Source organism: Carassius carassius, chromosome 13, assembly GCF_963082965.1.
Source record: "Carassius carassius chromosome 13, fCarCar2.1, whole genome shotgun sequence".
Taxonomy (NCBI): domain Eukaryota; kingdom Metazoa; phylum Chordata; class Actinopteri; order Cypriniformes; family Cyprinidae; genus Carassius; species Carassius carassius.
Genome location: NC_081767.1, coordinates 16,053,839 through 16,066,147, shown reverse-complemented (window position 1 = coordinate 16,066,147; position 12,309 = coordinate 16,053,839).

The following is a 12,309-nucleotide window of genomic DNA, read 5'->3' as shown; positions in this document are numbered from 1 at the left end:
GTTCAGCTGTGTATATGAAAACCACTTCCTTTTTACAAAGTATTCAAAGAAAATGGCAAGATCAATAGCTACAACGCCTTCAAACAAGTCGTGGCCAAGGCATGGGGGAATGGTTTTTGAGAATGGAGTCAAACTTCAACCTATGAACAACATTTTCTTCGGTCGTCCTAAGAGTTTCCACTGCCGCCTTATAGGACTCCAATAGGATACCAAGCAATACCTACAGCAATGCTTGGCAGTACTGAAGTTCTGTGAGTAACCACCGATGCAGTGGGACCCCAAATTATCACCGATAATAGCCACTATTGTTGCACTTACTATGTCACCTGAAGATGTCACAAATCCATGCTCTTCAAGTTCTTTGACATCTGCCAACAATTAGCAAAAATTTTGGTTTGACCAAAATAGTTAAAGTCTCTCTTTGTAATCTCAGGCTGCTTAAAAAAGTCATTGGATTTGAATACTGAGCCATCACAGATGTCAGAGAACACAGAAGAGTGTACATGCTGATGTCTGGAACATTGCTCCCACACCACTGGGTCTATTAACATGGTTTTTAACCCTAAATCAGGCAACGTGACCCACGAGTCACATAGTTTTTATTGTCTTTTTTGGGACATAAGAACAATTTTTTTATGAAATCCTTTTATCATTTATCAATGCCTGGTCTGTCTCAAGTATGCTGGTCACATGATTTGCTTCAAGATTTCAGTGTCTTATTAGTCAGCCTGATATAAATCCAACATGGCTGCCAGTGGTGGAGATCATTCAGATTTTGAGGTAGTTAATTATATATTAAACTTACTTTTCTTTTGGAAAAAAAAATTATATTACTGCTAACATTAATTCTGAACATTGTCTTAGGGTGCTGAAGAAAAAAATTTAGTCATATGTTGTTTATGTTGTTATTTAGCATGTTTTGAAATGTATGTGACTCCTGAGTCACGTTGCCTGTTTAGGGTATAAAAAAGAGAGTATTGAGTATATTGAGAATATACGTAACATAACACTAAATGTAAATGGTTGTAATTTAAGAATGTTTTGGAATATAGACATAAGTTTGGTCTTGTTTTAAAAAAAAAAAGGAAAAGTAACTTCAAAAAATGATTACATTTACTGTAAATCAAATGTACTCTAAATATTTTATATAAAATATATATTTTACAAAATAATTTTTACTCTAAAATTACTATCAAATCAAAGTCATATGTCTAACCAATTTGTGTTCTAAATTTTAATTTGATATCACAAAATGTAACTTCCCATGAGATTTTTAGGCGTTGTACCAAAAATAGCCACTGGGTGTTTTTTTATGCATTCTCCTGTATCCAATTTATACATTTCAGTCTCAATATCAAAAAACAGTTGGCAGATGGGACTGTAAGACTCAGAACTTTCTGATGATATGATATGATATTTTGTCAAGATTAGAAAAGTTTTTTTTTTTTATAAAAAAGTAGTTCAAATAAATTGTGTAATACAAAACCTGACACCACCCACTAGGTGAGGAGCTTGGTAAAAGAAATTAACCCCATAACTGTCACTGTCCCACCTGTGGGACGCTTGGCACTCTTTTTTGTTGTTGTCTTTTTCTCTGTTGTCTTTTACTAAATCTTTTAGTAATCATCATAAATCATATATCATTTGAAAGCTTAGAAGCCCAAGATTCATCCTGTGAAAACCATTTTGGAATCGGACATTGCTTTACCATGGAAATGGTACTTTAAAATCTAATGGCGGTCACCTCCCCCTTAGTAGGCAGGGTCAAGTGTCATAAAACATTATGCATTGCGGTCTTCTAGAACCAAAACTTTTTATAATCTTGGCAACAAACATATCATTGAAAAGGTCTGAGTCTCAGGATTTCATATTTGGTGGTTATTTTGAGAAAGAAGTGAAATTCACAGAGAAGTCTAGAGAAAAAAATCATTAAGCTAAATTCAAAATAGTTTTGATGACTCCCAGTGGATGTGTGTGGTATGACGCCCTAGATAAAATCTCACATGAACCTCAATTTTTTTCAATCAACTTCAAATTTGTAACATAACTTATTTAGACACAAGGCTTTAATTTTATACCAATTTTAGAGTAAATCCTGTTATGTAAAATATTTATAATAAATAAAAATAATAAAATTAATATAGCACATATTATTTACAGTACATTTAAACTTCTATAACCTTTTGATACTTCAATTTCTTGATAAAATTCCACTTTTGCCAGAATCTGCTAATATTCTTCTTTAACCCTCTGGAGTCTAAGGGTATTTTTGGGGCCTGGAGAAGTTTTGTCATGCCCTGACATTTGTGCTTTTTTCAGTTTCTTATAAATATCTAAATGGTTAAAGTCTAATCTCACTGTAATCAGCACAAACTGGGCTATAATAATATGTGAGCACCATGTATGTACATGATTGTGTTTTGAGAAAAAAAATGTTATGCGTGGTTAGTGAAAAACAAAAAATGTTAAAACACTTGAATAAGGCAAAGAAGCACATAAAGAACAATGGTCCCCGGGATTTTTAAGAACTGGAGCTTGTAGCCTAGAATTTTACTTTCTAAATTATGTGAAAATCATCTTGTTTACTCACTCACAGAAAACAATATATTGATTTAAATTTTCTAAGACACTTTTTGTTGGTAAAAGTCATATGCGAGTAGGCGTCAACTATCATGAATATCATTGTGATTTACACCTGAGAAGACAAAGGCCTGCATAATGAGCTGCATAATGAGTTGCATAATGAGCTGCATAATGAGCCTTTCAGTCATCTGTGCCACTGAGAGGGAGGTTTTACAAGAAAGAATGTGAGAACAAAATAAATGTATATAATTTTATGTTTGTAGTTTATTTAGAATATATTTAATTATCCCACAACATAATTTAATATCCACTTGGGGGAGCAGTTAAACAGTTTATTAGGAACAATCAAAGCTGACTTTCAAACTAATTTTTTGCACCATTACTCAAGTCACACAATCCTTCAGAAATCCTTTTAACAATCTTATTTTCTACAAAAAAAAAACATTTATTGTTATTATTATTATTATTATTATTATTACCATTATTATTATTATTGATGTTGAAAAGAGCTGAGAATATTTTTCAGGTTTTTTAGGGGGGATAAATTAAAAGAGCACAATTTTTTTGTTACATTTGTTACAGTTACATTTATTTGTTACATTTATATTATTTACATCAAGCTTTTGAATGGTATAGTATTGTATATTTTTACTGAAACTTCATAATGTTTCACTTGATTATACATTTAGTCAGGAATTATAGTTTGGAAAAAATCTAACTACTAAAATGTTTACACGTTATGTGAAAACTAGTACAAGTATATAAATAAACTAGATAAAAAAGTTTGTCAAGACAAACTTTAAGTTGGCTTGAGAAAGCCTGACCAGAAAGTTTGAAAAGTTTGAAAAGTTTGAAAAGTTTACAAAGTTTGAAAAGTTTGAAAATGTGAAAAGTTTAAAAAGATTTAAAAAGTTTAAGAAGTTTAAAAAAGACAGTGATTAACATATTGCTAGCATAACAAGTGACTACCATGTCATTAGCATGATTAGCAAAGTTGCTAGCATGATTAGCAAGTGAATACCATGTACTTAGCATGATTAGCAAGGTATCTAGCATGTCCCTAGCATAATTATCAAGTGACTAGCCATGTCGCTAGCACGATTAAAAAGTTACTATCATGTTTCTAGCATGATTAGTAAGCGACTAACAAGTTGCTAGCATGATTAGCATGTTTCTAGCATGATTATCATGTGACTAGCATGTTTCTAGCATGATTAGCATGTATGCTAACATGTCGCTAACATAATTAGCAAGTGACTAGCCATGTCGCTAACATGATTCGCAAGTTAGTAGCATGTCGCTAACATGATTAGCATGTTTCTAGCATGACTAGCATGCGACTAGCATTTTGCTAGCATGATTTTAGCATGATTAGCATGTTGCTAGCATGTTTCTAGCATGATTAACATGCGACTAGCATGTTGTTAGCATGTTTTCTAGCATGAATAGCATGTTGCTAGCATGTTTCTAGCATGACTATCATGCAACTAACATGTTTCTAGCATGATTTTAGCATGATTAGCATGTTGCTATCATGTTTCTAGCATGATTAGCATTCGACTAGCATGATTAGCATGTTGCTAGAATGTTTATAGCATGATTAGCATGAGGCTAGCATGTTGCTAACCTGATTTTAGCATGATTAGCATGTTGCTAGCATGTTTCTTGCATGATTAGCATGTTGCTAGCATGTCGCTACCATGTCTCTAGCATGATTAGCATGTTGCTAGCATGTCGCTAGCATGTTGCTAGCATGTTTCTAACATGATTAGCATGCGACTAGCATGTTGCTAGCATGATTTTTACAAGATTAGCATGTTGCTAGCATGTTTTAACATGACTAGCATGCGACTAGCATGTTTCTAGCATGATTAGCATCTTGCTAGCATGTTACTAGCATGACTAGCATGCAACTAGCATGTTGCTAGGATGTTTCTAGCATGACTAGCATGTGACTACCATGTTGCTAGCATGATTTTAGCATGATTAACATGTTGCTAACATGTTGCTAACATTATTTTAGCATGATTAGCATGTTTCTAGCATGATTATCATGAGACTAACATGTTGCTAGCATGATTTAAGCATGATTAGCATGTTGATAGCATGTTTCTAGCATGATTAGCATGCGACTTACATGTTTCTAGCATGATTAGCATGTTGCTAGCATGTTTCTAGCATGACTAGCATGTGACTAGCATGTTGTTAGCATGTTTCTAGCTTGATTAGCATGTGACTAACATTATTAGCATGTTGCTAGCATGTTTCTAACATGACTAACATTCGACTAGCATGTTGCTAGCATGATTTTAGTATGATTAGCATGTTGCTAACATGTTGCTAGCTTGTTTCTAGCATGAGTAGCATGCGACTAGCAAGTTGCTAGTTTGATTAGCATGTCACAAGCATTTCTCTAGCATGATTAGCATGTTGCTAGCATGTCGCTAGCATGTTTCTAGCATGATTAGCATGCGACTAACATGTTGCTAGCATGATTTTAGCATGATTAGCATGTTTCTAGCATGTTTCTAGCATGATTAACATGTTGCTAGCATGTTTCTAGCATGACTAGCATGCGACTACCATGTTGCTAGCATGATTTTAGCATGTTGCTAGCATGTTGCCAGCTTGTGTCTAGCATAACTAGCAAGTTGCTAGTTTGATTAGCATGTTGGTAGCATGATTTTAGCATGATAAGCATATTGCTAGCATGTTTCTAGCATGACTAGCATGCGACTAGCATGTTGCTAGCATGATTTTAGCAAGATTAGCATGTTGCTAGCATGTTTCTAGCATTACTATCATGCGACTAGCATGTTGCTAGCATGTTTCTAGCATGATTAGCATGATGCTAGCATGTTTTTAGCATGATTAGCATGTTGCTAGCATGATTTTAGCATGATTAGCATATTAGGACAGATAGATAGATAGATAGATAGATAGATAGATAGATAGAAATAGTCAGATTGATAGATAGATAGATAGATAGATAGATAGATAGATAGATAGATAAGATAGATTAGATGAGTTTGAATTGATTAGCATCAAAGCTTGATTGAGTCTAATGGGATTTGGAGCTTGGGTCATCTGAACATCCTGTCAATGAAAGTCTATGGGCATTTTTATGATTTTTAATATTAATTTTTAAGAAAAACGTAACTCAAACCAGTCTGAAAAGATATAGCACACCAAGTCAGAACAGTATGAAGGTCTGACCCGAGTTTGGAGTATGTAGCTTGAACGGTCTAGGAGGAGTTAGTGTCCAAAAATTTTGCAGCCAGAAAAATAAGAAGAAGAAGAAGAAGAACTAGAAAAAAAAGTTTGTTGAGACAAACTTTAAGTTGGCTTGAGAAAGCCTGACCAGAAAGTTTGAAGAAGTTTAAAGAAGTTAGAAGTTTATAGTTTAAAGTTAGATTGATAGATTAGTTGAAAGAAAGAAAGATATATTAGTTAGAAAGAATGACAGATATATTAGTTAGAAAGAATGATATAGATTAGTTCAAAAGAAAGAATGATAGATAGATTAGTTTGACAGAAAAAATACATGCGACTAACATGTTTCTAGCATGATTAACAAGTTACTAGCATGTTGTAAGCATGACTAGCATGTCGCTATCATGTTTCTAGCATGAATAGCATTTGACTAGCACGTTGCTAACATGTTTCTAGCATGATTAGCATGTTGTCAGCATGTTTCTAGCATGATTAGCATGCGACTAGAATTTTGCTAGCATGATTTTAGCATGTCGCTAGCATGTCTCTAGCATGTTTAACATGTTGCTAGCATGTTTCTAGCATGATTAGCATTCGACTAGCATGATTAGCATGTTGTTAGCATGACTAGCATGCGACTAGCATGTTGTTAGCATTTTTCTAACATGAATAGCATTTGACTAGCACGTTGCTAACATGTTTCTAGCATGATAGGCATGTTGTCAGCATGTTTCTAGCATGATTAGCATGCGACTAGCATGTTGCTAGCATGATTTTAGCATATTGCTAACATGTCGTTAACATGTTTCTAGCATGATTAGCATGTTGCTAGCATGACTAGCATGCGACTAACATGTTGCTGGCATGTTTCTAGCATTATTAGCATGTTGCTAGCATGACTAGCATGCGGCTAGCATGTTTCTAGCATGTTTCTACCATGTTTTTAGCATGATTAGCATGTTGTTAACATGTTTCTAACATGATTAACATGAGACTAGCATGTTGCTAGCATGATTTTACCATGATTAGCATGTTGCTAGCATGTTTCTAGCATGATTAACATATTGCTAGCATGTCGCTAGCATGTTTCTAGCATGATTAACATGTTGCTAGCATGACTAGCATGCGACTAACATGTTGCTAGCATGATTTTAGTATGATTAGCATGTTGTTAACATGTTTCTAACATTATTAGCATGCGACTAGCATGTTGCTAGCATGATTTTACCATGATTAGCATGTTGCAAGCATGTTTCTAGCATGATTAGCATATTGCTAGCATGTCGCTAGCATGTTTCTAGCATGACTAGCATGCGACTAACATGTTGCTGGCATGTTTCTAGCATTATTAGCATGTTGCTAGCATGACTAGCATGCGACTAGCATGTTTCTAGCATGATTTTAGCATGATTAGCATGTTGTTAGCATGTTTCTAACATGATTAACATGAGACTAGCATGTTGCTAGCATGATTTTACCATGATTAGCATGTTGCTAGCATGTTTCTAGCATGATTAGCATATTGCTAGCATGTCGCTAGCATGTTTCTAGCATGATTAGCAAGTTGCTAGCATGACTAGCATGCGACTAACATGTTGCTAGCATGATTTTAGTATGATTAGCATGTTGTTAACATGTTTCTAACATGATTAGCATGCGACTAGCATGTTGCTAGCATGATTTTACCATGATTAGCATGTTGCTAGCATGTTTCTAGCATGATTAGCATATTGCTAGCATGTCGCTAGCATTTTTCTAGCATGATTAGCATGCGACTAGCATGTTGCTAGCATGTTTCTAGCATGACTAGCATGCGACTAGCATGTTGCCAGCCTGATTTTACCATGATTAGCATGTTGCTAGCATGTTTCTAGCATGATTAGAATGTTGATAGCATGTTGCTAGCATGACTATCATGCGACTAGCATGATTTTAGCATGATTAGCATGTTGCTAGCATGTTTCTAGCATGATTAGAATGTTGATATCATGTTGCTAGCATGACTAGCATGCGACTAGCATGTTGCTAGCATGATTTTAGCATGATTAGCATGTTTTTAGCATGTTTCTAACATGATTAGCATGCGACTAGCATGTTGCTAGCATGATTTTACCATGATTAGCATGTTGCTAGCATGTTTCTAGCATGATTAGCATATTGCTAGCATGTCGTTAGCATGTTTCTAGCATGATTAGCATGCGACTAGCATGTTGCTAACATGTTGCTAGCATGACTAACATGCGACTAGCATGTTGTTAGCATGATTTTAGTATGATTAGCATGTTGCTAGCATGTTTCTAGCATGATTAGCATGTTGATAGCATGTTTCTAGCATGACTAGCATGCAACTAGCATGTTGCTAGCATGTTTCTAGCATGATTAGCATGTTGCTATTATGTTTCTAGCATGACTAGCATGCGACTAGCATGTTGCTAGCATGATTTTAGCATGATTAACATATTATTAGGATAGATAGATAGATAGATAGATAGATAGATAGATAGAAATAGTCAGATAGATAGATAGATAGATAGATAGATAGATAGATAGATAGATAGATAGATAGATAGATAGATAGATAGATAGATAGATAGATAGATAGATACAACCCAAATTCCGGAAAAGTTGGGACGTTTTTTAAATTTTAATAAAATGAAAACTAAAAGACTTTCAAATCACATGAGCCAATATTTTATTCACAATAGAACATAGATAACATAGCAAATGTTTAAACTGAGAAAGTTTACAATTTTATGCACAAAATGAGCTCATTTCAATTTTGATTTCTGCTACAGGTCTCAAAATAGTTGGGACGGGGCATGTTTACCATGGTGTAGCATCTCCTTTTCTTTTCAAAACAGTTTGAAGACGTCTGGGCATTGAGGCTATGAGTTGCTGGAGTTTTGCTGTTGGAATTTGGTCCCATTCTTGCCTTATATATATTTCCAGCTGCTGAAGAGTTCGTGGTCGTCTTTGACGTATTTTTCGTTTAATGATGCGCCAAATGTTCCCTATAGGTGAAAGATCTGGATTGCAGGCAGGCCAGGTTAGCACCCAGACTCTTCTACGACGAAGCCATGCTGTTGTTATAGCTGCAGTATGTGGTTTTGCATTGTCCTGCTGAAATAAACAAGGCCTTCCCTGAAATAGACGTTGTTTGGAGGGAAGCATATGTTGCTCTAAAACCTTTATATACCTTTCAGCATTCACAGAGCCTTCCAAAACATGCAAGCTGCCCATACCGTATGCACTTATGCACCCCCATACCATCAGAGATGCTGGCTTTTGAACTGAACGCTGATAACATGCTGGAAGGTCTCCCTCCTCTTTAGCCCGGAGGACACGGCGTCCGTGATTTCCAACAAGAATGTCAAATTTGGACTCGTCTGACCATAAAACACTATTCCACTTTGAAATAGTCCATTTTAAATGAGCCTTGGCCCACAGGACACGACGGCGCTTCTGGACCATGTTCACATATGGCTTCCTTTTTGCATGATAGAGCTTTAGTTGGCATCTGCTGATGGCACGGCGGATTGTGTTTACCGACAGTGGTTTCTGAAAGTATTCCTGGGCCCATTTAGTAATGTCATTGACACAATCATGCCGATGAGTGATGCAGTGTCGTCTGAGAGCCCGAAGACCACGGGCATCCAATAAAGGTCTCCGGCCTTGTCCCTTACGCACAGAGATTTCTCCAGTTTCTCTGAATCTTTTGATGATGTTATGCACTGTAGATGATGAGATTGGCAAAGCCTTTGCAATTTGACATTAAGGAACATTGTTTTTAAAGTTTTCCACAATTTTTTTACGCAGTCTTTCACAGATTGGAGAGCCTCTGCCCATCTTTACTTCTGAGAGACTCTGCTTCTCTAAGACAAAGCTTTTATAGCTAATCATGTTACAGACCTGATATCAATTAACTTAATTAACTTAATTAATCACTAGATGTTCTCCCAGCTTTTAGCCATTTGTTGCCCCCGTGCCAACTTTTTTGAGACCTGTAGCAGGCATTAAATTTTAAATGAGCTAATTAAGTGGATAAAAGTGTAAAATTTCTCAGTTTAAACATTTGCTACGTTATCTATGTTCTATTGTGAATAAAATATTGGCTCATGTGATTTGAAATTCCTTTAGTTTTCATTTTATTAAAATTTAATAAACGTCCCAACTTTTCCGGAATTCGGGTTGTAGATAGATAGATAGATTAGATGAGTTTGAATGAGTTTAAATTGATTTACATCAAAGTTTGATTGAGTCTAATGGGATTTGGAGCTTGGGTCATCTGAACATCTTGTCAATGAAAGTCTATGGGCATTTTTATGATTTTTAATATTATTTTTTAAGAAAACCGTAACTCAAACCAGTCTGAAAAGATATAGCACACCGAGTCAGAACAGTATGAAGGTCTGACCCGAGTTTGGAGTATGTAGCTTGAACGGTCTAGGAGGAGTTAGTGTCCAAAAATTTTGCGGCCAGAAGAAGAAGAAGAAGAAGAAGAAGAAGAAGAAGAAGAAGAAGAAGAAGAAGAAGAAGTTTAAATAGGATTTCAGTAAGTTGGCTTTCTCAACTTAATAAGTTTAAATAGGATTTCAGTAAGTTGGCTTTCTCAAGCCAACTTAATAAAAAGAGACTTACTCATGTTTATGATCTCTGCTGAATAAAGTGCTTCATTCTTTTTTTTCTGAGGAAATCCATTTCTCAAATCCTCAACCACATCGCATCTTTTTGGGGTGATTTATGTCTTATTCCTCTCATCGCGAAGCAAACAGTAAAATAAAAAACTTGAAGAACAGTCTCTCTGCTTTTTCTTCTGTTATGGGCGTGGCTTCGGTTTGAATCTGAATAGCGCGTTCAGCTCGGGGGCGTGGTCACATTAGATATAATGAAGGGAGACGTGAAAAATTGCGGACATCGTGTTGTTTTCATATGGATTACTTTATCACAGAATATCACTTGTTTAGTTTAAAAGTAGACATGTCAAGCTTTCTATAGATATCTCTCTCATGTCTCTTCGTTGAGTATTCACAGAGTTACAGTTCATTTTAATGACTTGTTTGTAAATGAAGATCAGCGCAGACAAAGGCTGCAGACAGCACACCTTGTTTGTTATCTTTATTTTATGACTGCACAAAGTTTTGTTGTTATTATATCTGTATCCCAAAAAAAGTAGACCCTTTACAGATTCGATTGATGTATTGCTCTTATCTGTACGATTAAAACTGAAAGTGTAATTTAAGTTATTTTCGGGGTTATCAGGATAAATTGACTCATAACGCGTATCCGCGTTAATCGACTTCAGAGACCAACCTTAGGTTTATATTCCTAAGTGTTCATAAATTACAGCAATTTAAGTTTGGATAGTGCACTTTAATGCCTATTTAAAAAATGGTGGGGGGGGGGTAACAGAGTACCATTTTTATGGTAAAGCAAGGTCCGATTTCAAAATGGTTTTCACAGGCTGAATCTTGAGTTCGTAAGCTTTTGAATGATATATAATTTGTCAACATTACATCAGGTAAAGTATAGGATATACAGGTCCATTTCAAAAAATTAGCATATTGTGATAAAGTTCATTATTTTCCATAATGTAATGATAAAAATTAAACTTTCATATATTTTAGATTCATTGCACACCAACTGAAATATTTCAGGTCTTTTATTGTTTTAATACTGATGATTTTGGCATACAGCTCATGAAAACCCAAAATTCCTATCTCAAAAAATTAGCATATCATGAAAAGGTTCTCTAAAAGAGCTATTAACCTAATCATCTGAATCAACTAATTAACTCTAAACACCTGCAAAAGATTCCTGAGGCTTTTAAAAACTCCCAGCCTGGTTCATTACTCAAAACCGCAATCATGGGTAAGACATGGGTGACCGGACCCTGAGGAAGATTGTGGAGAAGGACCGATTCCAGACCTTGGGGGACCTGCGGAAGCAGTGGACTGAGTCTGGAGTAGAAACATCCAGAGCCACCGTGCACAGGCGTGTGCAGGAAATGGGCTACAGAGAAGCAGCACTGGACTGTTGCTCAGTTGTCCAAAGTCCTTTTTTCGGATGAAAGCAAATTTTGCATGTCATTCGGAAATCAAGGTGCCAGAGTCTGGAGGAAGACTGGGGAGAAGGAAATGCCAAAATGCCTGAAGTCCAGTGTCAAGTACCCACAGTCAGTGATGGTCTGGGGTGCCATGTCAGCTGCTGGTGTTGGTCCACTGTGTTTTATCAAGTTTAATGCAAGTAGGCCAGTAACAGTTAACAGATTAATGACTTGGTCCTTTTTTATACCCTAATCAGGCAACGTGACCTGAGAGTCACAACTCATAAAATCCAAAATATATCAAATATTTTAAAAATTATTTTGGATATGTTTTACTTAAGCTCAGATGATGTAAAAAATGACATGAAAATATTTTTTGCTTATCATTTTCCACTCTTGCCTGTTTAAGGATTAAAGTGTTCTTCAATGGAATGTACTGTGCATAACGTTGGTTTCAGTTCTCATCATGA